Source organism: Vicugna pacos, chromosome 14 (genome assembly GCF_048564905.1).
Source record: "Vicugna pacos chromosome 14, VicPac4, whole genome shotgun sequence".
NCBI lineage: Eukaryota > Metazoa > Chordata > Mammalia > Artiodactyla > Camelidae > Vicugna > Vicugna pacos.
Window position 1 is genome coordinate 56,042,109 of NC_133000.1, and position 27,537 is coordinate 56,069,645.

At 34.3% G+C, this 27,537-nt stretch overlaps 1 long non-coding RNA gene across 1 annotated transcript in view; it reads right to left on the reverse strand.

Annotated features, from left to right (window-relative positions):
• Window positions 1–1,793: 1,793 nt before the first annotated feature.
• The window catches only part of LOC140685536 (uncharacterized), a 39,325-nt gene continuing 13,581 nt past the window's right edge, over window positions 1,794–27,537 (reverse strand). The window contains exons 3-5 of the long non-coding RNA XR_012058792.1: window positions 26,512–26,581; window positions 25,328–25,357; window positions 1,794–1,980 (exon numbers count right to left, since the gene is read on the reverse strand). This is a non-coding gene — a long non-coding RNA (uncharacterized lncRNA). The remainder of the gene's footprint in view (window positions 1,981–25,327; window positions 25,358–26,511; window positions 26,582–27,537) is intronic.

A 27,537-nucleotide genomic window follows, 5' to 3' on the forward strand; every position in this document is an offset into this window, starting at 1 on the left:
AAGATCCTTAATTGATTTCAATGAGAAATGCTATTTAGAAGATCACAGGTCTATTCACTAATGTGCTCATTGCTACTGGGTTGGTCACTGTTTCTAGGCCATGGTACTTGGAAATAAAGTCTGTATACAAAGGAAAAAGTGTGTGTGTGTGTATGTGTAAAATAATATTTTTCAATTGCTAAAGTTGAACTAAGAAAACGCCATCACCAGTGCAGGTTCTGTAGGAACTGAAATACTGGGTGGTGGTGGGATGTTCTTTTCCCTTTTGAACTAAGCACTTTTACCAACTTCTTACAAGTTAATCTTTTGTATCTTAATCCACTATTTGTAAAACGAGAAAAGTTGTATTTCTCTTCATCTGTGTGACAGTGTTATAATGACATATTTATAAAAGTGTGAAAATGATCCAAAAAAAGGCTGCAGTCAGCTTTCAGTCAAGGTAGGCAACTTCCTCTGTGGTAGATCTAAACTTTCAAAATTACTTACAAAGAACTGCTACATGATTTATTTTATTGATGAAATTTTCTGAAAATGCTCAGGAAAAAAAAAGAATAAACCACAGCTGTTAAGTGTACTTAATAACCAAGGTATGTGGTTATAACAATCAAAGAGGGCACAATCACTGGCCTGCTGTTGCCCAGGTGCAAAGGGAATCATTAAGGTATGTAATGAGTTCCTTTGCAAAAAGCAGGACACTACTTTGTGCATCACAGTGCAGCCTAAGACTCAAGACCTATTAAGACCATTTTGAACAATGGGACCATCTGTAGAGGTGTGTTTGATGACATTTTTAAAGCATCTGTGATGAGATGGGTCACTCACCCAGACTTAACTATCTCACCCTCACTGGGGTTCAGTGGAAGAACTCTGAAGCAACCCAATGAATAGCTGCTATTGACATTTTCTAAAAATAAGACGTGAGAAAGAAAAGTTTCAACAAACTTCTTCAATTCATTTCAACTCATTAAACATTTTTGAAGGCTCACTAATATGTACTGTCTAGGCTGCTTTTTGCATCTCTCTTATCTGTGAAATGTTCTTCCTGCTTCAGATTCCTGTCAGATCTATCCCTCACGCTGCTGATTTAACAATCTTTTAAAACATACTCTTGATAGGGTCACTTCCCCACCTCAAATCCCCAGGATAAAATGCAGTACCGGAGCAAGACACAAAATGTCATTAATGATTCGTTTCCTCCATCTCCTCTTACATCTCTTACTTATCCCCATGCCCCTGACATGCAAAGCTATTTATATGTCTTCTGGTGTCAGGCTCATCTGAGTTTTTTGTGAAATCCTTGTGCTATATAGCCTCTTCCTGAAATGGTCGTCCGTCTTCACAGGACTATATACTAATTGGCCTTCAGATAACCACATGTTGTCTTTTACATAGAGTATTCCATGATTTTTCAAGCTTGCTAAAATATTTGAGGGTTCCTTCCATTAGAATGTGAGCAATTACAATGTAGGAGGCTGGGTAAAATACGTTTCTTTGTATAACTAACCCTCTACAACTGTATCAGTAAAAGCTATTTACCTTAGATGAGTGATTTACTTAATTATTTCATCAGTCTTACAATGTATCAAACAGTTAGTTGCCCTCCTATCAGAGAAGTCTTTAGTATCTCAAAGACATATACAGAATCTCTATTTCGTAAGGATTTGAAAGAGAACATTTCTTAGTAGAAAGCTTTATAACGGTCTGAAAAGCAAACAATGAATGTGAAGCATGAAATACATTACACAGAGAAGTTTTATACTTGTCAGGAAGGAGATTGATTAGCTTTCTGAATCTTCAGAGTGGCAGTTCATTATTTTATTGGTTTCTAGCATAAAGTAGATACCCAAATTTAAATCCTAGTAACAGAGGGATTCCAAAAGCAAATACAAATTTCGTTTGCATTGACAGGCATCATTGTGCCATTGTCTCTGAAGGAAGGGTGCCAAGGCTATCATCCAGTCTACCTCGCTGCTCGTGCCACTGAAAATGCAGAGGATTAGGGATTAGGTGACTTTCCAAACTCAAATATTAGGGTACTGGAAGAAACTGAAACATACTTCAAATTCTGAACTCTTAATCCATTGGACATTTTACTATAATGAATACTATCACATTATAAAGAATATATATCACAGTAAAGCACCTTCATTAAGTATTATTAGCTTTAAAAAATTTTAAAAAATTATTGAATACCATTTTAGATGCAAAATTAATCAAAATTATTGTTATAATTTTTGCATACACATTAAAAAGCCTCCTCTTTTACACTGTTTTTTAAACTGAATTATGTTTTAGACCTTTATATAAACAGCTTTACAGATCTTTACAAAAGGTAATCTGTTTGACAGCCATGTGGAAGAAATTGCATTTGTCTTACAGTATTAAATAAGGTTAGCACACTACAAACAAAATAAATGATGGGAGAAATTTTGTACCAACTTTTATACCAAATTTTTATATAAGAAAGCAGAGATTATTTGAAAAAAGATAAATGAAATACAAATACCAGAAGAAAGCTTAGGAAAGGCCAAGGAAATAGAAATGAATGAGGCATTACATTGTTTAATACTGTTAATAAATATTAAGCAGAGGGTATAGAAATGAATGTGATATTAATATAAGAAAATATTTTTATATCTGAAGGCATAGTAGGAAACAACAATGCAGCGATATGTCAAAACTGACTTTCAAGCAATATCAAATAACAATAAATGTTATCACTGTGTACAAGAGGTGGTTACAGAATCTCTGAAGCATTTTAATAAATTTTAGATTAACACTCATCTGCTTGAAATGCAGAGATTCAGAGTCAGTTGCAGGAAGAAGACAAAACTGAAAGCCCCCTCAAAATACTCTACTATGTAGACACAGGTAAAGGAAAAAACTCAGTATAATAATAGTATACAATATAATATATAATAAGAGTAATAATGAAAGTGATGTACTTGTATGGTACATGCTTGGTGATAGAGCTGACTTGATATAATACAAGAATAAAGCCAACAAATACATTCCCCGAGGATGTCCTTTAATGTTAATGCCTTCTTTTTATACATTAGTTAATGTCCATATATTTATGGGTTACTTTCTCTATTTGTAATTATGCTACATTTGTGATTTAATTCTATCATGAAAATGGCTGTAATATTACTATTATTCTATATTGTTTTCTACTCAGGATATTGTCCTAATGACTCTCCCATCCCTTCACCTTTCAAAATAGTAAATTTAAAATCACTGTATGTCTTCCATCATAGAATTTTTCCTATCTGTGGCGCATTTATACAAGATGTTTTAAAGTACCAATTCTACTTTCAAGATTTCAATGGCTGCTGGTTGTTACAGAAGCTGCTAATTTATCTCTGCTCCTTTCCACTGATGTTTAATATTTCTTATGGGAAGCAGTTTATTCTAATGGTAGGAACTTTTACTCACTATACTCTGCTACTGAGTAATATTAAAATTCCTGTTCATCTGAACTAATAATTTTCCTTTCTTTAGTATATGTTGGAAAATTAATGAAAACTAGATTTTTAAAATTTAATGTCATGTACCTCATAATAAGTTTCCCTAAATTTAATGCATAAAGTATTGAGAGCCTCAGGAATACTTTAATATTATAAATTTCTTTTTGCAAGGCCTACTTCACCTTTAAGACAGGTTAATTATACAATTTAACAGACTAGTTATTACTTTTCCCTAAATAGTGTTTATAATGGATGAATGCTAGTCTAGAATAAACACTACAGTGCTAAAATATACAGTATTACATTTTACCTGGAGTATAAACAGCATTGTTACTAGAAAGGACAATGGGATAAGACGATTTAAATTAATAGTTTACATATGGTATCTTAACCTTTTTATCAATAACATGGGTTCTGGATCTGGAAGATAGTTGGGCAAAAAGCATTAATTTTCTGAGGATGTAGGAACAATTAAAAAACATACCAAAAATCATATGTTTTAAAATGAGGTTTTGCTTAATATAGGAAAAAGTAAAACAAATAACTTACATGTTCAGAATACACATTCTTTTCAAGTGTATCTGGAATATTCTTCAGGATAGATCACATGCTAGGCCACAAAAAACACTCAACAAATTTAAGGGGATAAAAATTGTATGAAGCATTTTTCCAGTATAAACAGTATAAAACCAGAGATCAGAAGAAAAATAGGAAAGGCACAAACATGTGGAGGCTAAACAACATGCTACTAAAAATCCAATGGGTCAATGAATAAATCAAAGAAGAAATCAGAAAATACCTTGAGACAAATGAAAATGGAAACACAACACTTCAAAGTCTATGGGATGCAGTAAAAGAAGTTCCAAGAGGGAAGTTCATAGCAAAATTCCTCAAGAAATAAGAAAAATCTCAAATAAACAACCTAACCTGTCACTGAAAGGAATCAGAAAAAGAACAAACAAAGCCCAGAGTTAGCAGAAGTAAGGAAATAATGAAGATCAAAGAAGAAATAAATAAAATAGAGATTAAAAAAATAGAAAAGTCAATGAAACCGAAAGCTGTTTTTTTTTGAAAAGATAAAATTGGTAAACCAGACTCATCAAGAAGAAAAGACAGAGGACCCAAATAAGTAAAATAAGAAATGAAAGAGGAGAAGTAACAACTGATACCAGAGATACAAAAAATCATTAATACAATGAGTAATTATACACCAACAAACTGGACAACCTAGAAGAAATAGAAAGATTTCTAGACACATACAACTCGCCAAGACTGAATAAGGAAGAAAGAGACAATCTGAACAGATGGATCACTAGTAGTTAAATTGAATTTGTATAAAAACAAACAAACAAACAAAAAACTCCCAGCAAACAAAGTCCAAGACCAGACAGCTTCACAAGGGAATCCTATCAAACATATAAAGAAGAGTTAATACCTATCCTCAAACAATTACAAAAAATTGAAGAAGACTGAACACTGCCAAATTCATTATACAAGGCAACCATTACCCTGATACCAAAACCAAAGACACTACAGAAAAATAAAATTACAGGCTAATATCTCTGATGAATACAGATGCAAAGATCCTCAACAAGTATTAGCAAATCAAATTCAACAATATACTGGGGGGAAGGTACAGCTCAGTAGTAGAGTGCATGACTAGCATGCATGAGGTCCTGGGTTCAATCCCCAGTACCTCCATTAAATAGACAAATAAATAAATAAATGTAATTACCGCCCCCAAATACACACACACACAGAGATACACACACACACATATAAAAGGATCATCACCATGATCAGCTGGGATTTATTTCAGGGATGGCTCAATTTTCGCAAATCAACCAATGTGATATAGTACATTAACAAAAGGAAAAACAAAAATCACACGATCATCTCAACAAATAACTTAGATGTTGAGACAAGCTGCATTATTTGTCTAATGTTTCATGGTACAAAACAGAAACAAATTCATTACATGACAAACAAAGTTAATAATATGTATTTATTTAATAATGAAAAGAATCAGTTAAAATGAAATTAAGTATAAATACATTAAAATTTCAGCAGAAATGTAGAGAAAGTAGATTGAATTATATAATTATGGGGGATATAAATTAATCTCTCAATACAAGAGAGAGAAAAAACTTAACAGCATGATAAGTGAGTCACATCTTAAGGATATATTGGATTCTAAACCCTCATTTTAAAAAATAAAATATCTTTCCAAAAACTCATGAAACATTTAAGATCTGTTAACATTTTAAGCTACAAAAAGCTCAGTAACTGTAAATACATAAATGTAGAAGTAATATAGACAGTAGTGTGATTTTAAAATACACAGAAAAAAAAATTACAGGGCAAATCCAACAAACCTCCAAAACTCAGAAAATTCCAATTTATTTAAACTGTAAAACAGAGAAAAAGAAAGAAAAGATCCAAAAACATTTTATTGGGTCACTATGAGACAGACACCAAAATTTCCTAAGTGTGGAGCAAAAGGATGCTAGAGATCTAGCATACTATAGCAACACACTAATTCTAAAAAGAATGTTAAGTTAAACAGAATCTAGCAAATCATTAAAGAATACTATATCATGAATAAAATGAGTTTATCTTGGAAACACACAGTTGAGCTGAATAAACAATTATATCAATTTATTAATATAATTATAACATTTTAATATGTACACATATTTCATATAGTCATTAAGGAGAAAAATAGCAATGATGATTTCATAGATGCTGAATGAGAATATGTAAAAATTCAATAACTATACTTGATCTTTTTTTAAGTCCAGGAAAACTGGAATCAAAGGACTTTCTTAACAAGCCACATGCAACAGTTAGAAAGTCAGATCATTTGCAGCAAGAAAAAAAGTATTCCCAATATAATCAGAAAAAAAACTGGAATGAAACACAATAATTAAAAAAAAAAGTTGGTTACATAGGAAGGACCAAAACGAGGAGAGAATAGGTTAGAGGGGGAAAAGGGTGAGATCAAGTCTTTTCAATATATAACTTTGTGTGTTCTAATATTTAGAGCAATGTCCTATGTATAAATTTAAATTAAAATTTAATGGTTCATTTAAAATTTTAACTTGAACATATTCCTGATTTGGTTCTTTGCTGATATAATTTTAGCCCATCCTTATTGATCTGAACATACTGAAAACTATACTTAATATCAGCTGAGAATGGTAAAATAACTCAAATACCAATATTAGGTTTCTTCTGAATTTTCAAATTTCAATAAAAAGAATAGCTTCTGAAGTTTTTTTCTGGAAACGCATTTATTTGTGTGTGTGTGTGTGTGTGTGTGTGTGTGCGTGCGCGCGCACGCACTCGCACAGAGAGGGAAGATTTGAGCCCTTTCCAGGAGAGCATCTCTTCATCCATTTTGCTCAGGGACATGCTCTGGGTGAGCTTATGTGTACAGATATACACATACAGCATTTTCAGACTTTATCAACTTCCAGACTGCTGGCAGCAAGGGTACAGATGGAACTGTATGCTAATGAATGTAGGGGGAAGCATGCTTTCCACGTAAGGATTGTTTCTATGTAGGTTTAGAGCAAGCTATCCACCCAGGGGCTTCCCTCTCTAGCAGTTACCTCTGGGCTATACGTGGCTGTGCACACAGCTGTTGGCTCTATGTAGTTGGTCAGAGCATGATGTGGCCAGCAGATGAAGAATCTTCAGAGGTGGGAAAGAAGGGGGTGCTTTATGCAAGTAGTTTTTAGGCAGGTGGAGGATTCATTTTAACTGCATAAGAGCAATCGTTCTTGAGTAGACAGGTAAGTCCCTTTGCAACCTGTGTGAGATGAATCTTTGCAGCTGCCACTACTGCTTTTCTAAATGGCCCTCTGTTTCCATGATAATTGCTCATTGCTGTGTCGAGTTCTATCTGGGCTATTTGCTGCATATACAGGCACTCAGCAATTCTCAGCTTACCCCCCACTCACTGCAAGTTCACCCCAGTCCTAATGATGCCTAATGATGTCCTAATGAAGACTGAAGAGTTTTCTTTTAGAAGTTTTTATTCAGTTTATTTAAACTAAACATATATGTAATATACATGATGTGATATATTTTAAATTATGTAATGCTTATTCTATAATCTACAATTCTAAAATGGTATATCATATATTACCACATTGAATATGCCTCCGAATAAGAATCTGACAATAATTAACTGGATTTCACACCATATCTGTTTAGTAGCTTAAAAATAATTTCCTTTTATTAGTAACGGTATATATATATTTTTTGCTGGCATGCAGTAAAACTGTTCCTTCAGGCCAGGTGTATTACACATATTACTTTAAAATGTCAGTTTATATTGCCTTAGTAAAGCAGTGAACTGACAGTGAGATCAAGCTCATTAAATTACAACTGTTTCTGAGATGATATCACATTATTTATGGATGAACAATTCCTTGCAATTTAGACTGCTAATGATAACCTTTACATTGATCTAAAATGTTTGGGAAAATAAAACTTTAATTAATTATTCACATTTTCTGCACATGTATCTAAACTTTTGAGAATGGATTCACACAATGTCAATATAATAATTACACTGAGAAAATATTTTTAAAAAGTCAAATTTTTGATCAAGTGATAGAAAGTAGAATCGACTACTATGAATGCTCTGGAAAAGAATTATATTCTAATTTTAGAAAAATACAAAAATATAGACAAGGATGAATAGGAATTTTGATTCTGTAAACATTATAAAAATCTATAGAAAAAAAGAGTACACTCCAATCTTCTATCCACCCATTTTTCTTCACAGTATAAAGCATGTTCTATCCTTCCACGTACAGAAATCAGAGTATATAGTAAGTTTGTTTTTTAAAAAAAGGAAACAAACATTCAGTACAACAAAGATAAGAATCACAACAAAACCTGAAGACTGGAAAATACATGGTAAAAGCCCAGTGTTAGAAGGTAAAAAAATCTAAATATTTCACTAAGACCAAGCACACTGAGAATCAAGTTTTTTAAGATGATATATTTAACAGCTGATGGCATGGAAATGATGATATAATTATTGAACATGTAGGAGCTGGAGGAGAACAGTCAGCAGAAGGGCTACAAATGCCAACTTTAGTAACTATTAAAATAGAGAAGCAATGTCAGCATATACAATTGACCTATGTATCTAAAAGATTCTTACTTAAAACATTAGTGTTTTACATGATATTTTGATTATTTTTTAGAGATTAATGAATGAGTTGGAATTAATCTATAAATTCAAAGAAATCCCAAACAAAATACTAACAGTGTTATATGTGTGTGTGCATGTGTGTATGTGTGCATGTGTGTAAACTGACAAGGTAATCCTAAATTTTCATGAAAATGCAAACACCCAAGTCAATATGAAAAGGAAAAAACAAAGGTAGATGATTACCCTACCAAACAGATATGTTACTGCATGTGTTACTACATTATATTAGTTTTAGGTATACATCATAGTAATTTGATATTTTTATAGATTATACTCTACATAAAGTTGTTGTAACATATTGACTATATTCCCTGTGTTGAACATCAAATCCTTGCAACTTATTTATTTCACACCTAGTAATTTGTACCTCTTGATCCCCTTCACCTTTATTGTCCCCCTCATCCTTCTCCCTTGTGTTACCTACTAGTTTGCTCTCTGCATGTGTGAGTCTGTTTCTGTTTTGTTATTTTTGTTTTATTTTTTAGATTTCACACATAAATGAAAACATTCAGTATTTATTATCTCTGTTTGACTTGTTTCACTAAGCATAATAACATCCAGATCCACCTATGTTGTTGAAAATGGCAAAATTTCATTTTTTATGGCTCAGTAATATTACAGTATATGTGTATGTAGATATAGATATCACATATTCAGTATTTCTTCCTTCATCTGTAGATGGACACATAGGTTGCTTCCATATCTTGACTACTGTAAATAATGCTGCTATGGGTTATTTTTTTATTGATGTTTTATTAATTAACTAAACTTTCTTCCTCTATGTATAATTTACTGTTATACATTTCTGTCTAATCTCTGATACCTGTGTTATCATTTACACATTGTTTCATTCTTTTTCATCCCAAATACCTGATGAAATTCTCCCTAATGTTACCCGTTTAATCCATGATTTTCTTACTTTCTTCAATATTTTCCCCATAGCTATTTAAAGTTTTTGTCTGCTTACTACAGTATCTAGAGGATTGATGGATCTATTGTATCCTACCCCTGAAAGAGCTCTGTTTTCCACAATGATTTGGTGGTCACAAGGCTCAGTGATTAAGTGATGTAAGATTACCTTTCCAAGCCATAGGGAATGATTCTTGAATAATCTAAGCATTCCACTTTGACAGTGACTAGTTTAGAGATATTAAATACCAAGCATATTTCAATCTGAATATAAGAGAAAATATACTCTAAAATTTTAAACGTGAGACAAGAGATATTTATGTCCTTTAGACACCAAACTTTACTGCATGAGAAGGTGAACTTCGGAATAACTTAAGCCGTTTGGACATCATGTGAGAGAGCAGTTAATTCTTAAAAATTCTGGTCTCCTAAATAAAAAATGCTAAGAACTCCAAAGAGTTTTTACTAGGTATCTCATATATACTAACATTTAATATTTAATATTTTAGACTGTGAAAAATTTTAATATTTAATTATCAGTTACGTTAAAATAGCAATAACTTCATTATGTAGTAATATAGATTATTTTCATGATTAATTACAATTTAATGAGAAGAGTAGCAAAGCCACTTAATTCCTGGTGTGTGGAAATAAAAAATCATGTCATCAAAAACACCCCTCCATATCAACACGGAAGAGATGAAAACACAATTTATTATTTTTAGCATGCAATTAGGAAGAAGGAATAGGTGCATGCAGGTAGACCATCGTGGAGACTGTGCGTTTAGGACACAAAGCTTACATTACTTGTGCTGGATTGCCTAAGGAATTGCAATAACTTCCTGACTCCAATGAGAGACAAACAATTGTACCTCATGAAGGTATCCTTTACACCCTCTGTGACACCCTTCAACTAATTCCAGAGAAGGTATTTACATACCTAAAGGTTATCTGGTCCCTAACCCTGCGATATCACTACCTTGTAAAAACTGGAGACTAAATGTAGTACATTGAATAATGGCCCCCAACGTGTCCATCCAGAACCTCAGAATGTGACGCTGTTTGGAGAGCATTTGAAGACAATTAGTTACCTTAAAATGAGATCAAACTGGATTAGGGAGAGCCATAAATCCAATGAATGGTTTTTCTAAAAAGAAAGCCATGTGAAGTCATACAGAAACACTCAGAGGAGAGAAGGTCGTTGGAAGATGGGGTCAGAGATTGGAGTGATGCAGTTACAAGCCAAGGAAATGCACAAATTTATGGCAACTACCAGAAGCTACAAAGAGGCAAGGGTGCTTCTCTTGAGTCTTCTAAGGAAGCACAGTCCTGCCAACACCTCAACTTTGCACTTCCAGCTTCCAGGAATGTGAGAGAATAAACGTCTATTCTTTTAAACCATCTGTTTTCTGGCCCTTTATGATAGCAGCCCTGGGAAACTAACATGGATTTTGGTAGAGTGTGCGGTACTGCTGTGACGAATACCTGGATATATGAAAGCAGTCTTCTAACTGGATGATGGGTAGGGGTTGGCAGAATTTTGAGGCAAATGATAGAAAAAGCCTAAATCACCTTGATGAGACTGTTGGTAGAAATACAGGTGGTAAAAATGATTCTGGTGATATTTCAGGAAAAGTGAAAGCCACAGAGAAACCTCTATCATCTCAGAAAATATATCTATCATCATAAACAGAATGTTGCTAGAAATATGAACATTAACTGTGCTTCTGGTTTGGTCTCAGATAGAAATGAGGAGCATGTTATTGAACAGGGGTGGAAAAGCCACCCTTGTTATAAAGTGGTGGAAAGTATCACTGAATTGTGTTCGGCTGTTAGGTAGAAGGTAGAACTTGTATGTGATGAACTTAGACATTCACATGAAGATGTTTCCAAATATAGTGTAAGAAGGTACAGCCTGGTTTGTTCTAGCTATATATATTAAAGAATGAGAGGAAAGAGATAAACTGAAGAAGGAACTGTTAAGCGAGGTGGAACCAGAAGTTGATTTGAAAATTATTCAGCCTATTCAGAGAGTGTGGTCTGGAAATGGGGCCAAGGTTGTATCTGAACTAAGTTTCACTGCAAAGATTAGGCCTATGACTTGTGAATGGAAGATAGGCATAAGGATGGGGTTATCCAGGAAGGATCTGGGAAAAAACCTTGGTTCTAATGGAGTGTATGCCCTTGGAATCCTTGGAAGACCGACAAGGTTTTGGAGAATTTTATATCACCAGTCACACTGCCAGCTTGACTGAAGGGGATACAGGCAAGACAAAATGAAGAAAGCCTGTTAGGCTACTGGAATTCTACGGGCAGGAAATATGCTGAAAGGGCAGTTCTTTGCTTGTCCCACCATTGTAGTTTGGAAATAGATAATGTGTTCTCTAGTTTCACAAGCATATGGATGGAGAGAAATTTTGTTGCAGGCTGGATCATACCTAGAGTATCACCCATACCTGTTTTAGATTATTTAGATGATGAGATCTGAAACTTTATTTTTAATCTTGCTGAAAAGACTATAATGTGTGTGTGGTTGTATATGGGTGTATGTGTACGTGTATATACATATATATTTAAACATCAGTAAATATTTATATTTATATTTGATATAACAAACATCAGTATATTAATACTTTAAAGTTATTTAAACATATCTGATGTTTCACATTTATTACAAAGTACCAAAATATTTATGTCCTTGGAAAAGATTTGAGACTTCTAAGTTGATGACATTTAGGTGAGATTTGTATTGAGAGTTATTATTGAAAAGGGTTAAGGCTTATGGGGATGTTGGGATATGGTAATTAATGAAGTGGAGATGTATTTTGCATACAGGAAAAATGTGAATTTTGGGGGACAAGGAGCAAACTGTATTGGGTTTAGTCTCCCTCCAAAATTCATGTCCTCAGAATGTGACCTTATTTGGAAATAGGTGGTTTACAGATATAATTGTACTGGAGCAGGGACCCTGTGGAGCCTTCCTGGGACAGACGCTCGCCGCCATAATATCCTCTGTCTGCCTCTTATTTGTAGAAATCTGTAGTCTCCCAGGTCCCCCCTGGGTCACAAGAGCTTGGCTCAAGAATTAATTTTTGAAAGAATGAGAACACGTAGTGACAAAAATAACAGTTTGGCCTGGAGAGCTGCTAACAATTTAAACAGTAAATCTGCCACGTGGAAGTCACAGAATCTTTAGTTCCTCCCTGAAGTACACAGGTATCAGTATCTGATATGCATTACTGAGTTGATTTACAGAAAATGAAACCCTACCAAATGGAGTAAGTTAACTACTTGATGACCAAGAGCATGTGGCCCCCAGACTGGCTGGAGCCTGAGAACTGATAATGTGACACTGCCCTGTTACCTTATCATGAACCAATCAGAGAGCTGTGTACAAGCTGATCACACACCCTGCAACTCCCCTCCCTCACTTTGCTTTTAAAAACGTTTCCCTGAAACCCACTGAGGAGTTCAGGTAATCCGAGCAAGAGATGCCTGGATTCCTCGTTTGGTGCCTTTCCTTCACTTGACAAACTGGTGTCAGTAGATTAGCTTTACTGTGCGAGGGTGAGGAGACTCAAGTTTGGTTCAGTAACACAATTAGTTAGGATCAATTCATATTGGATTTGAATAGGACCTAAACCCAATTACTGGTGTCCTTATAAGAGGGTCATGCGACTATAGAGACACGTATAGAGAAGAGATGGCCGTGAAAACAGATGCATAAGTTGAAATGATGAAGTTACAAGCCAAAAAAAGCCAAAAATTACTGGCAATCACCAAGAGCTAGGAGAAAGCAAAAAAGAAATCTTCCTTATAACCTTCAAGGAAAGCAAGAACCTGCTGACACTTTGATTTTGAACTTCTACTTTCCAGAAATGTGAGAAAATAAATCTCTTTTATTTTAAGTAACTTAGCTCATGGTACTTGGTTACAGAGGGCCCAGGACACTAATACACTAAGCTTAATCCTTCCATGATTTTTTCTCTATTTCAAAGGCTAAAGACTTAGAATTCAATTACACTGTTTCACTATTTTTAGAAAGAGGAAAGGGGAAATAGTCTCTTTTCCTCAATAAATGAAAAACAAAATAATTTTCAAGTACTCCTAAACTAGTTTAAAAATATTTGAAGATTCCAAAGAGCTTCGGCTTATATGGGTTATATAGTTGTTTACTGTGCTGTAAATTTAAATGGAAAATTTGTAAACATTTATTTATAATGTGTCTTAAAAAACAATTAAAAAGTGGATATGAATAGAACATTTTATGCACAATTTTATACATTTTCCTACGTACGCTAAATGTAAACACTACCCATAGTAATCATTTTGAGTGATGAATCTCAGACAACCAGACAGCCAAAAATAAGTGATTACTGAGTACTTATCACAAGCATATAGAAGACAATTTGATGAGTAGCTTAACAACAACAACAAAAATACAATTCACAGATTATATTTAGTGAATATCTTTATCACCTTACAGCCATTAGATTAATTAGTAAATAGGTTCTCTCAGTTGGTATTTTACACTGTGATTCTTGAAATAATATAAATTACATTTTTTTGACAGCTGATATATTTACAGTGGACTCAGCAAGGTGTATCTCATTTATTAGGCATCTGCTTTGTGGTATTCATGGTACTTAGTGTTTGTTTGATTTTTACAAAAACAGAAAAAGTAAGATACTATCTCCATTTTGCTGATGAGACAGTGAACCTCAGAGTAGTTTATTAATAACTGCAAGTCCACCAAGTAGGAAAAGTAAATGGAGGCTCTAAGTCTCTTCAAATTCATATTGCTCTTTTCAAATATATTATGCCATACTGTGCCCATGTAGAATCTAGAATTCCTGTCTCAGCCATTCTTCTCTATGACTAGATTAAGTAGGGCTTGCTAATCAAATGCAGAACCTCATTTTTGATTAATGAAGTGTAGGTGTATTTTGTTGACTATATTTTGTCTACAACACATTTAGAATTAAACTATGTACCTTGCTTCCTTTTCCAAGCCGAATTCAGAAAGAAAAATATATAATCATTCAAGGAAAACATTTTATAGATTTTATGCCTCCAAATAACATATCTTATGTCTTTACTTTCACAAATATTTCCATTGCCATGGAAACCCACATAACCACAGGGACATCAAGAAAGATTCAGAATGAGATCAAGTCAAAGGTACTGGTCTTTTCCTTTGATATCTAGAGATTAACACTTTACCAATATATTTGTCTTTGTGATTCAAAGATCACAAATTACCAAACGTTACATATCCCTAAGGAGGATCACATCAAAGGATAATATTAAGTAACGGAAGTTTTCTAAAAACAACTATTTGGAGCAACTAGGGAAAAAAAAAAAAAGAAACCACAGGAATGACATTATGTAACTGTATGGCCACTTAAAGCAATCTAATGCTATCATGCACTAAAGGGAAGGATTCAAATCTAAATTGTCTGCTTTCCTTTAATCATATCCAAGTTGATTTTATGTTACATTTTCTAACTTTCATTACTTCTTCATTACTCCTATTCTAAATAAAAAATTATTTATCTTTTTAACTTCCTGAATTTTCATCATTGACATAGAAAGAAAATAATTTCTGACTTGCCAAACTACAATAAGAATTGAAAGCTGCAGCTCCTAAACGTTTGCGAAAAATCAGACCTCCTGAATCTCAGGGCAGTACAATTACCTAGTAAACTGTCTCTCAAATTTTCTTTGAACAGAGATTTTTTAATCTCTGTGATATTAATTTGGTAAAAAGATAATACGAGATCAATTCAGTTGCTTCAGTTAATTTAGATTTTTGTTACTCTTCCCAGGAAGGCAGGACACATAATAGTCTATTACTGGAGCCAAATATCACCAACTTTCACTTTTCAGCCTTATCATACATTAATGAACAGAATGATAAAATTAAAACCAAGAGACTGAATTTATTGGTGAAATAGAATTAAAGACAAAAATCATATATATACACACATTTCAAAGAGAGAAGTATTTACAATTTCAAGTTTTCTAAGGTAAATTCAACAAGGATAATAAAAAAGCCTCTTATTTTTAATTTATTCTGACTCTTATAAATTGTATCATTTCTAAGAAATGTAACATTTTATTTCTCTGTTGTTGTTTTCCTCTACATGTCAGAAAAAAAATTCAGATTTAGTTAATTTTACAGTTAAAAAGCTCTCTATTTTTACAAGCTATGATGTTAATCAACACCTAGCAAAATATAAAGTATGTACTTTTAAATTTGAGTTTACTATCACAGATAACATAAATGGCATAACTTTCAGAAATATGGATATATTTCATGTAACATCAATAGACACTGGTGATAGTTTTGGTCTCACAGAGCCGAAACTCGGATTTCCCATAGAATTATAACCTGGAAGGATTAGTCTGGGTTTTTTTCCTCTTAACAGAAACTGCAGTAATAAAGCCTACCACACTGTTACAGTCAGAATTACATAAGATGAGCACGTATCTATTGAGAGCTTACTACGTAACAAATAGCCCAGGTATGAGAGAGACAAGTGACAACACAAAAATCTTTCTTCATGAAACTCACACTACTGTTATACAGACAATACACTTACAAGCAATTACACACATCATAATTTTATATGGTGATAAATGATATTTAGAAAAATAGCAAGAAGATGAGATCCAGTATGAGAGGATGCTAATTTAGTTAACAGAGCCGGGAAATTCTAATTGAGAAGATGGCATACAGCAGAGACACAAATGAAGGAGAGAACCAGTTACATGAATACCTGATTGGAGGCATAAAAAGGAAGTGCTGAGGCTTTAAAACAGGGGTGTATTTGACATGTCAATGAAGTGCATGCAGTGAAGAGTAAGAGATGAAACTAGAGAATTAACTGCAGACCAAATACAAAGATTTTTATATGATTTTATTAAAAGCTTGATTTTATTCTAAGTATGATCTAAGATGATTTAAAGAAGTGGAAAGATATCTCCTGATCTTGGATTAGAAGAATTAGTTTTCTTAAAATGGCTATACTACCTAAAGCAATCTACAAATTAATATAATCCTATCAAATTACCCAGGACATTATTCACAGAAATAGAACAAATAATCCTAAAATTTATATGGAATCATAAAAGAACCAGAATTGCCAAAGCAATACTGAAGAAAAAGAATGAAGCTGGAGGCATAACCCTCTCAATACTACAAAGCTACAGTAATCTAAACAGTACGGTATTGGCACAAAAAAAAAAGACATACGAATCAACGGAACAAACTAGAGAGCCCAGAAATAAACCCACACACCTATAGCCAATTAATCTCTGACAAATGAGGCAAGAATATACAATGGAAAAAAGACAAAATTTCTTTGACAAGTGGTGTTGGGAAAGCTGGACAGCCACATGTAAATCAGTGAAGCTAGAACACTCCCTCAGATCATATACAAAAATAAACTCAAAATGGCTTAAAGACTTAAATATAAGATAGGACAACATAAGTCTCCTGGAAGAGAACATAGGCAAAACATTCTCTGACATAAATTGTAGTAATATTTTCCTAGGTCAGTCTACCAAAGCAATATAAATAAATGCAAAAATAAACAAATAGGACCTTATTAAACTTAGAAGCATTTGCACAGCAAAGGAAATCATAAACGAAATGAAAAGACAATCTATGGACTGAGAAAATATTTGCAAATATGTGACTGACAGGGCTTAACTTTCAGAATATACAAACAACTCATAAAACTCCGTAACAAAAAAACAAACAGCCCATTCAAAAAATGGAAGAAGATCTAAACAAGCATTTCTTCAATGAAGACATACAAATGGCCAATAGGCACTGAAAAGATGCTCAATATCACTAATTATCAGAGAAATGCAAATCAAAACTAAAATGAAGTATCGCCTTATACTGGTCAGAGTGGCAATCATTAAAAAATTCACAAAGGATAAATGCTGGACAGGGTATGGAGAAGAGAGAACCCTATACACTGATGGTGGGAATGTAATTTGGTGCAGCCACTATGGAAAACAGTATGGAGATTCTGTAGAAAACTAAAAATAGAGTTACTATATGATCCAGCAATCCCACTCCTGGGCATATATCTGTAGAAAACTCCAATTCAAAGATACATCCACCCAATGTTCGTAGCAGCACTATTTACAAAAGCCAAGACATGGAAGCAACCAAAATGACCATCAAAAGATTATGGGATAAACAACTTGTGACATATACATACACATACATACATATGCATATACACACAATGGAATAATACTCAGTCATAAAAAAGAACAAAATAATGCCTTTATAGGAAAATGGATAGACCTAGAGATTATCATGCTAAGTGAAGTCAAGTTAGACAGAGGAAGACAAATATCATATGATATCACTTATATGTGGAATGTAAAAAAAAATGAGACAAATAAATTTATTTACAAAACAGAAACAGTCTCACAGACATAAAAAACAAACTTATGGTTACCAAAGAGGAAAGGGGAAGGGATAAACTAGGAGTTTGGGATTAGCAGATACAAACTACTATATATAAAATAGATAAATAACTAGGTCTTACTGTATAGCATAGGTAACTATATTCAATATCCTATAATAACTTACAATGACAAAGAATATGAAAAAGAATATATATGTGTGACTATGCTGTACAGCAGAAACTAACACAACATTACAAATCAATTATACTTCAATAAAAACATAAAATTAAAAAAATTAAATCTTAGCAAAGGTAAACAAAATTTTCAATGTCATGTGACAAGTTTGTAGCAACGCTGAGATTTATCCTTTATTTTAATAGATTCTGAAAGTTTGCTAACATTATTAGGAATGCAAGGATTCCTTCCTGGGGGATGCTGGGAAGCAGATACCGTATACTAGGCTCCTTCAGCACCATGAAGCTCTCCCCGTTCTCTCTCCAAAGAGATAAATGGACCTCTTCAGGGACATTCCCTGCCCTCTCATTCCCTTTTCATAAAAATTGGAAACCCATTTCTTCACATTTACATCAATCTAAACTAAACAGTTTAGGATTTTCAATAAAAGCATCACATTTCCATTTCATTTCTATTGCTGTAAACCATCTTTATCTCACCTTGACACATGATATTTCTTTTTATTTCAACAACTTAAAACACTTTTCAATGCAAGTGTGACAAAGAGAATAATCTGCCCAGTTATGCTAATAAACTCTGTTCTCTCTTTATTCCTTCCATTCTCAATTTTCCTATTTATATTGTGTTTCATTATTGTTATTAAGCCATTTTCAAGGTTAATATAGTACTAAATAAAATTTAATGATACATGTATGTATTTAACAAGAAACATGATCTGGCCAATTAAATGGTATATATATTAATCCCTCATTGTCATTGTTTTTCTTATATTTAAGTTCAGAAAGTAATAGTTCCTGGTACCTCAAATGATCTTAAAGGTGAGCCTAAGAATGTCACAGAGTATACGGACAGTGAATCATGAACCACACCCTGAGCAGCTGGGAAACTGTCCCAACACAATCCAGGCAGAGAAATCATTAGCTCTCTGCAGAAGGTAAATAAGAAGGACAGGGCAAGGAAAAGAGGAAGGATGAGAGGAAAAAGTGGAATCATGAAAATCTACAGAGAGTAAGACCTCCAGTCCTCTTCCATGTTGGACTGTATCACTGTTCACTTAACTGCACTGCCTCTCCCTGGGGAATGGGTATTCTTTTGTGGCGATCAACAAAGGTTTATTCATGTTACTTAGCTGGGCCCATGAAATGCGAAGGAAAACGGGACGTCAGCTTCAGATTAGTAGATTTAAAAACAGTGTCATACAGCGGTTGATTCGTAGCTTAGGTCCTGGTGTGAAGGTGACATTGGAGAGCAGATGGAGCAGACTCTTAAAAAACATATAACATGAGATCAAAATAAAAATTTGTATAAATCACTCAGATGTTGGGACTATTTTTAACTGCAGCTAGTTTTAACATAAACTAGACTTCTATGATTGAGAAGTCTTCTCACAAATGAATTCCAGAATTCTGCAGCATGGCTTAGGCTTTCCAAGGAGATTATAAGACGTTACAATGGAAAATCTGATTAGTCAAGGAAAAAAGACTTAAAGATTCTGCCAGGCAGGAGCATTCCAGCACAAAGGAGTGGTCCGTAGATGAACCTCAGCAGACGAACCCAACATATCTAGGAGAAAATTCTAATCTTTCCCGCAGGAAAACCATCAACTGCGATGTCAAATAATATGCATATATAGATTTCCAACAAATAAGGTTACACAAACACGTGCACATTAATCTGGAAACCCTTATAAGTGTGATTCAACTAGAAGCATTGATTCTTCAGCACCCTCCTCTTAAAGAGGAACAGGCAAGCAAGAATAACAAGGGCTTCCAGAAAAGCCATTAATGGAACACAGAATCCAAAACAAACTGATGAAAAAAGAATTTGGTGAAATTCAGACTAGCCTTTAAACAAAATTTTAAAAACTTATTATCTTCAGGAGTAAAGAAAAAAATAAAGGATCCATGAATTTTGAACAGAATACTATAAAAAAGGGTCATGCAAAGAGTAAGATGGAGCTCTTGAAAGTTATGACAGAAATTCTGAAAAGCAACAATGATACTAGCACACAGAGTTGATAAAATAAAGAGAATTGAAAATTAGAACAGATAGTTTAAATAAATTAGAGTCAATCCAGAGACCTAAAATCTCCGTAACAGGAGTATCAGAAAGAAAACAGAGTAAAGGGAAATTATAAAGGAAATAACAGAAGACATGTTCAAAGAATTTAAAAATCCAAATTTCAAAAAAAAGCAGATACAAGCAGTTAATGATTAGAACAATAGAATCACTGGACACTTAGTTCCTCCTGGAGGGATGTAGATAACAATCTTATGTATATCTCTGAGTTATTCTGCAGAAACTAAGACTGTCTCCCCTCACCCAGTGGAAGACGGTGACTACATGCTGGCCATAAACACTAGACCTAAACTGAAGACTGAGATTCCAGAAACATCACCACATTACCTCATCACCAACCAATCACAAGAAGGTTCACAAGCTGATCAGGCATCCTTCTACCCTCTCCCCCCAATATTTAAAACCCTTGCCATTGGGGAGTTCAGGTCTTTTGAGCATGTGCTGCCTCTTTTCCTCACTTGGTGCCCTGCAAATAACCCCGCTACTTTGCTGCAAACACCTGCTGTCAGGGTTTGGCTTTCTGTGCTGCAGGCACATGAGCCCTTGCTCCATAACATATGTTGAATCCTCAAATCTTATTAAGATTTCTTTTTCAGTGGAAGCAGCCTTCTCTCTACATTCCGAGGAAGTGTGGTAGAGTTTGTTGATGGGGTCAGTTAATGGTATTTCTGTAACCATACACTTCTTTCTTACAAACTTATAGCCCACTCCCTCATTCCCACGTTGACTCTGGTATCAACTATATGACTTGGTTTAGGAAACAGGATATTAGCAGACTTGACGCAAGCAGAAGGATGAAGAAGTCCTTATCCATTTCTACCTGTTCTCATGCTCCTCTGCATTTACTATGAAAACATGTCCAGACTAGTTTTCTTAAAGAAGGATCATGTGAAGCAGAACTGAAATGTCTTAGTCAAGGCCATCTGTGATATCATGATTTATGATAAGAAATATATATTTAGTCTTTGTCCCATTTCTGATACAGAGACGGTAAAATCATTGGAATTTCCTAAGTGGTGAGAATCATAAAGGTGTCCCGTTACATAAATAAGGTGCCTTTTGAAAAGCACCTAAGGATGGGGCATGGTTGCCAGGGGAGCCAACCATGTGATTAGAGGGTTGGAAATTTCAGCCCGAACACTGACCTCTGGGGAGTGGGGGGGGGGGGGCTGGAGGTGAATAAACTAGCAAAGGCCAATGATCTGACCAATCACACCTATGTAATGAAGCCTCAATAAGAAACCAGGACTGGGTTCAGAGAGCTTCTGGGTTGATGAGTATGTGGAGATTTCGGGAGAGTGGAGCACCTGGAGAGGGCCTGGGTGCTCTGAGCCCTTGCCCCACACCTGTCCTGTGCATCTTTCCATCTGGCTGTTTCTGACTTATACCCTTTTATGATAAACTGGCATTCTAGAAAGTAAAGTGTTTTTCTGAGTTCTGTGAACTGCTCTAGCAAATTAACTGAACCCAAGATGGCGGTTATTGGAACTTCTGTTCTACACCTGGTCAGTCAGAAGCACAGGTGGTAACCTGGACTTAATTCAGGAGTCTGAAATGGTACTGGTAAAGGGTGGCAGTTTTGCAGGACTGAGCCCTTGACCTGTGGGATCTCATGCTATTTCCAGATAGATCATGAGAAAACCGAGTTGCCTGGTGGTGTTGAGGGGAAGCCCCCACCACTGGAAATGGGTGCAGAACACCCTATTTACTACCATCCTAAGCAGCCACATCTCAGCCCACCTGCCAGGTGACTAAGACACAGGAACAAGCTCAAATGAGGCTAGGCCTAGCACATAAAACTGTTCTTTGTGGTCCTATTGAAAAAGCAGCAGGAACATGTGTAGAAAAGCACATGGATACGAAATCTGAGATGTAGTCCTGGTGGCAGCATATTCATGAATATGTCTTCTCCTGAGCTAATGAGGAGCCCGTAGCTTCAGTGATAACACATAGGTTAAGGGCCATGTGCAAGACAATACACTTAGTTTGCTTCATATATGTCTGAATGCTAAAAACAGCAAACAAAAACCAATCTGCCATCTCTCTTTTTCCTTTTATCTGTTTCTTTCTTTCCTTCTTTCCTTTCCTTTTCTCCTTTTTTTCCAATCAATAATTAGTAATTTAGCCACGGTAGTATAAAAAATTCCTTTCACAAATAGACCTTAAAATCATGGTTGGGATCAAATGTATTTTATAATATATTTCACACAACTTCTTCCACAGTATTACGCTTATACTTAGAAAAACAATCAGTGAATGTCCTTACATTGTGAAAATGGAAAAAGTAATGTTTTCATACATATATAAATACTTTATAAAAATTATCAATACATTTAAAAATACCACGTATAGCAAACAATAATACAGAGAGTAAATACATTTTGAGAATATCATCATTTAATTCAATTGCTACTAAATATAGAGAACCACTACCATATACTAAGCATGTTAAAAACCTACATTTTATTATTGAATATAACATATAACAATATAATATACTGAGTATATTTGAATAAACAAGTGAGAATATAGGAAATAATTTACTTAGGTCTTCATATTTTGGTTTACATTTTTGGGAACTGAGCATAACTGGTATACCAAGAAAGAGGTGATTATTTTTTTCTTATAAAATATTTCATTTATTTCCCCCCACATTCAAAACTTATTTTAAATAAAATAAAAGCAGAAATAATGCTGTTTTTTTCTCAAAATATTTTTAAAATCCAAATTATTTAAATCTATACAATACCAGTTATTTCTCTTGGCCCCACAGAGGATTTTTTTAAAGTTGCTTTACACACACACACACACACACACACACACACACTCAAGACATACATTCATAATACACATACATATATATATGTATATATACACACACACATACATATGCAATAACACCTTGTATACATATATAATATACTGTTACCTGGGAGGAGGATGTTATTAAAAATTCCAATTAATTGTAAATTAACAAAGTATTCTTGTAACATAACATTTTTATCTTAAAATGTATTTTATAATTTTACAAATACCACTAATATAAAGAATCCTTCTGAGATAAAGAGTAACTCCTTTCCCAATTACCCACCCCCGCCAGGTGTCATACACCTGCTACACAGGATGGTAGAAATAGAAAATGAAAAGTTTCAAATGATTGTGATTACTTGATGCTCATTTACACTTTCCCTTATAACTTGAGTAAAGATATGCTCTATAGAAATACATAAAATGTCATTTCATCAATTTCTTTCCTGAGGGAACTGAATCTGGAGATGTATCTCCCATGAAGTTTTGTTCTGAAAAGAAGTAATTTCCCTACTATATCGCCACTAGTCAAAGGACACATGAGGTTTCCTAAAGCACTTTTACTTCTGCTGGTTAAAAGAAAATATATAATAACTGTAATACAACAGGAACTGTGCTAGGTCCTGGAAATGTAAAGATGAAACAGACAAAACATTCTCCCTGTAGGAGGTCACAGTCTAGGGAGGGAGACAGACAAGCACTTATAAAGGATGAAAATACATATTATATTTGAAAAACTCAACATACTCTATAGGAACTCTTCCCACCAAGAGAGATCTTACTAAAGCAATTAGTCAGTTGGAATTGAGAGAGACAGAAGGTAAGGCAACATACAAGCTTGCTTCATTCCCCAAGATGTGAACTGAATGCAGGCACAGATTTAATGTGAATTTTGAGGAGGGAAATGACCTACAACTTTGTCAAAGGGTCATTACTTCATATTATTTTTATGTGATTACTTTTACTTACCCACAGACAGGGCAAAGAAGTATAAAGTGTGTAGAAGTAGATTTCTGTTTCAAATATCTTTAGTAGCTATCCTGCATAAGCCACAGTGAGATGCAATACAAATAATAATAAAACAATTTATAAAATTTATATGGAAATAATGCCATTTGGTGGCTCAGTGATATTATGCAGAACTGCTTCATAGAATCATCCAGCTGGGAGAGGAAGAACAATCTCTGAATTTAACTACTTCATTCCTTACAGGTTAGGACACAGAGATTTGAGATATTAATAATTTGCCCAAGGTTAAGCAACACGTCTTCTTGATTCTTAGTTTGACTCGTCCATTGTAGGACTCTAACGGAAGCTTGGAGGTAAAAGAGAAGTAATCCCTTTGCATCTGGAGGAAAAAAAAAGCAGCAAATATTTTTTTCAGAAGTCTTCTTTCGCCTGTAATTTTACTGCCTTCTCCATTATGCTTCAGAGAATCTGACACAGAATCTTTGAAAGCAGTGAGTTCTGAACACAAAAATAGAATGTCTGTGGCTTTATTCATATTTAGGAGCAGCGGTTTGAAGGAAGTGAGGCTGCAGCTGTACTTTTCCACGTTACTTAGCAACTGGTATGAGTCAAGGAAAATCACTGACACTCCAAGGCACTGGTGGGAGCATGACAAATGACACGCGAAGGAAAAATCCTACAGGACTGATCTACCTGAGGACTATCAATGTGTGATTAAAAAATAAAATAAGGGTCATTCCTCTATTCATGGGGTAAATTCGGTTCTAAAGACTGGCGTGACTGCTCACGGAGGCCCCCACAGCACGTGGCACAGTGCATGTCGGAAATAGACCCTCCAGTCAGATGTAGTGAACTGAAGTATTAGGCAAGTATTTTTGGTCTGAGCCATGGATTTAATTTATAGAAGGTAAATTTGCACTTTTGCATTGACACATTTTGGGGGAAATAATATTATTAATGGCATGGTTTACCAAAATGAAAAAAAAAGGATATATTTTGAGATATTTAAAATGTCCCTAAAATCACCATATCCAAGTATGCACAACTAAAATATGCAAGACTTTTAGGTAAGAAGAAACAAAAGGCTAAAAATTGAGATATTATATAAAACAAATGTTCTAAGAGAATAATAATACAGTTACTTGATGTTTATAGAAGTATTCTGCTTTCAAAAGACAGAAATGTTCTCTAAAATCACAGATGAAGAAATTATTTTCAAACAGAATACTACCTTCAAAAATCTGAGAGTGCCACTGATTACCTGAAAAAAAAAAGCATACTATGAAATATTTCTTAAAACCCTAGAAAGGATATGTTACAGCAAAGTTTGTAGGAATCCAAACTATAATGAATTTTCTTTATATTTTCACATATAGAGAGTTTACCTTAAAAAATAAATTATAAAAAATTAAAGGATACTATTTCAGTGACTGTGAGATACAAACATTTCAAATCAATACAACTTGTCAATAACTTGAACCAAGCTTTTTCTTTCTCCAAATGGAAGTCAGATTAGGCCTGTCCAAAATCAATCTCCGAGCTATCCACACCCCTCCTTCACCATAACCTTCACTTTCATATAAGCCCTATCATTTCTTATCTGAACTGCAAAAAATAACCTTCTAGTGGTATCACTACCGCCTTCTCAAATGTCCTTCAAAAATCTCCAGAAGGAGTCAGAGTGATGTTTACAAAATACATTATATACATATTATTAGATCAGTCACTTCCTATCCATTGTTTTAAATATCCTGTGTAACTCTAACTTCATCTCATAAACCACTTACTAAGTTTAGCTATTCAGCCTTTTTTTTCAATTCCTGTTCCAGAATCCCTCAGGATCTGGCTGTAGATTTCAAATTGCCTTTCATTATTATTTTTAATTCCTTCCAACATGTGCATGCAGGTTTTCCCTACAAATAGGCTCTCTTTACCTCAGGGCCTATTTTAGTCACTGGTCTCTCTGGTATATTTCCACCCTTCATCTCTGAAGATACAGTCTCAACTCAATTATGTTGTCTTTAGAAAGTCCCACCCCCAACCAAATGCTAAATAGGTTCTTCTCCTAAATAGCTACTCTCTTTTATTTTCGAACATACTGATACGCTAAATTAAGTATTTAATTTATTTTTACTTATTTATTGTTCCTACAACCTAATCAATTCACAAGGCTCCTGAGAACAGAGTCTTTGTAGGATTTCTTCATTGGTATATTCTCAGCATCAAGGACATGTGAGTTGCACATTTTGCATCCAATAAATATTAACTGAATGCATTAGTTGACTACATAATCAATATAAACACTAATTGGTGGGGTGGAAATAGACAATCAAGCACAGAACAATAATGTGGCATGAAAGGGGTAGACAAAAAGTGCTGGTTTTCACACTGCACAAATGGAAGAGCTATTCTCACTTGCAAAGGAAGCTTTAGGACTGGGACATGACGATCCATGCTCTTTTCTTCACATCGTAAATGCAGAAACCTGTGTTGAGATGACAGCATCATAATATGTTGGAGACCTTACCAGCCCATATGCCCTAAGTGAGCACAGAAGAAAAGAATGAACTCTGACCCGTTAAGAAACTTAAATGTGTGCTCTTAGCTTCATAGGAAGTTTGTGGACAGACTTTGGGGGAGTCATTGTATCCATTTGAATTACAACACACAACACGTTGAGCATACATGTATTTCTCTGAGAAGAATGCTTATGGTTTCATCAGAGATTCAAAGGGGTTCTTCATCTCTTTGCTATCAGTACAGCCTCCCTCAATCCCATAAAATAAGCAAACCAAAAAAGATCAAAACAAAATATTTATATATATTTATATATAAGTAGAAGAATTTCACATCAAGTTGGAATGAGTGACACTAAATTAAAATCTAAGTCAACATTACTATCTTTACACTCTATCTGGAGTAACTTGTTTGTTATATTTTATCTATTCTGAATAGAGAGCATTTATGCATTTAGTCATTTGTATTTAACATTATCAGGTAATGAGGTTCTAAAACTAATTCATCTCTTCACAAAGAATTTAATACTACTACTCTAATGAAAAATCACAAAGGACAGGAAACCTCAGATACCCAGTATATTCATTATTTCTTTTATTTACTTAGAAGACTGGAGGTAATAAGGTTGTGACACAACCCCCTATTACAGCACAGCCTCCAAAACAAAGACCTTGGATTTCAATTCTGATTACAGATAATTATGACCTTGGATGAATTACTTCACAGCCTTGTACTGCAGTTTCCTCAATTGCAGAATTAGGATTGTAATAATGCCTGCTTATAATTATTGTGAAGAGATTTAGACTACGGAAAGCAGGAGGTGTGGCATATACTAAGTGTAAGAGTTCCCATTTTGCATGGTTCTGATATGCAGTAGTTTCATTTACGTGGTTTAGTTAAACCCTCCAAAAACACAGTTCAAAT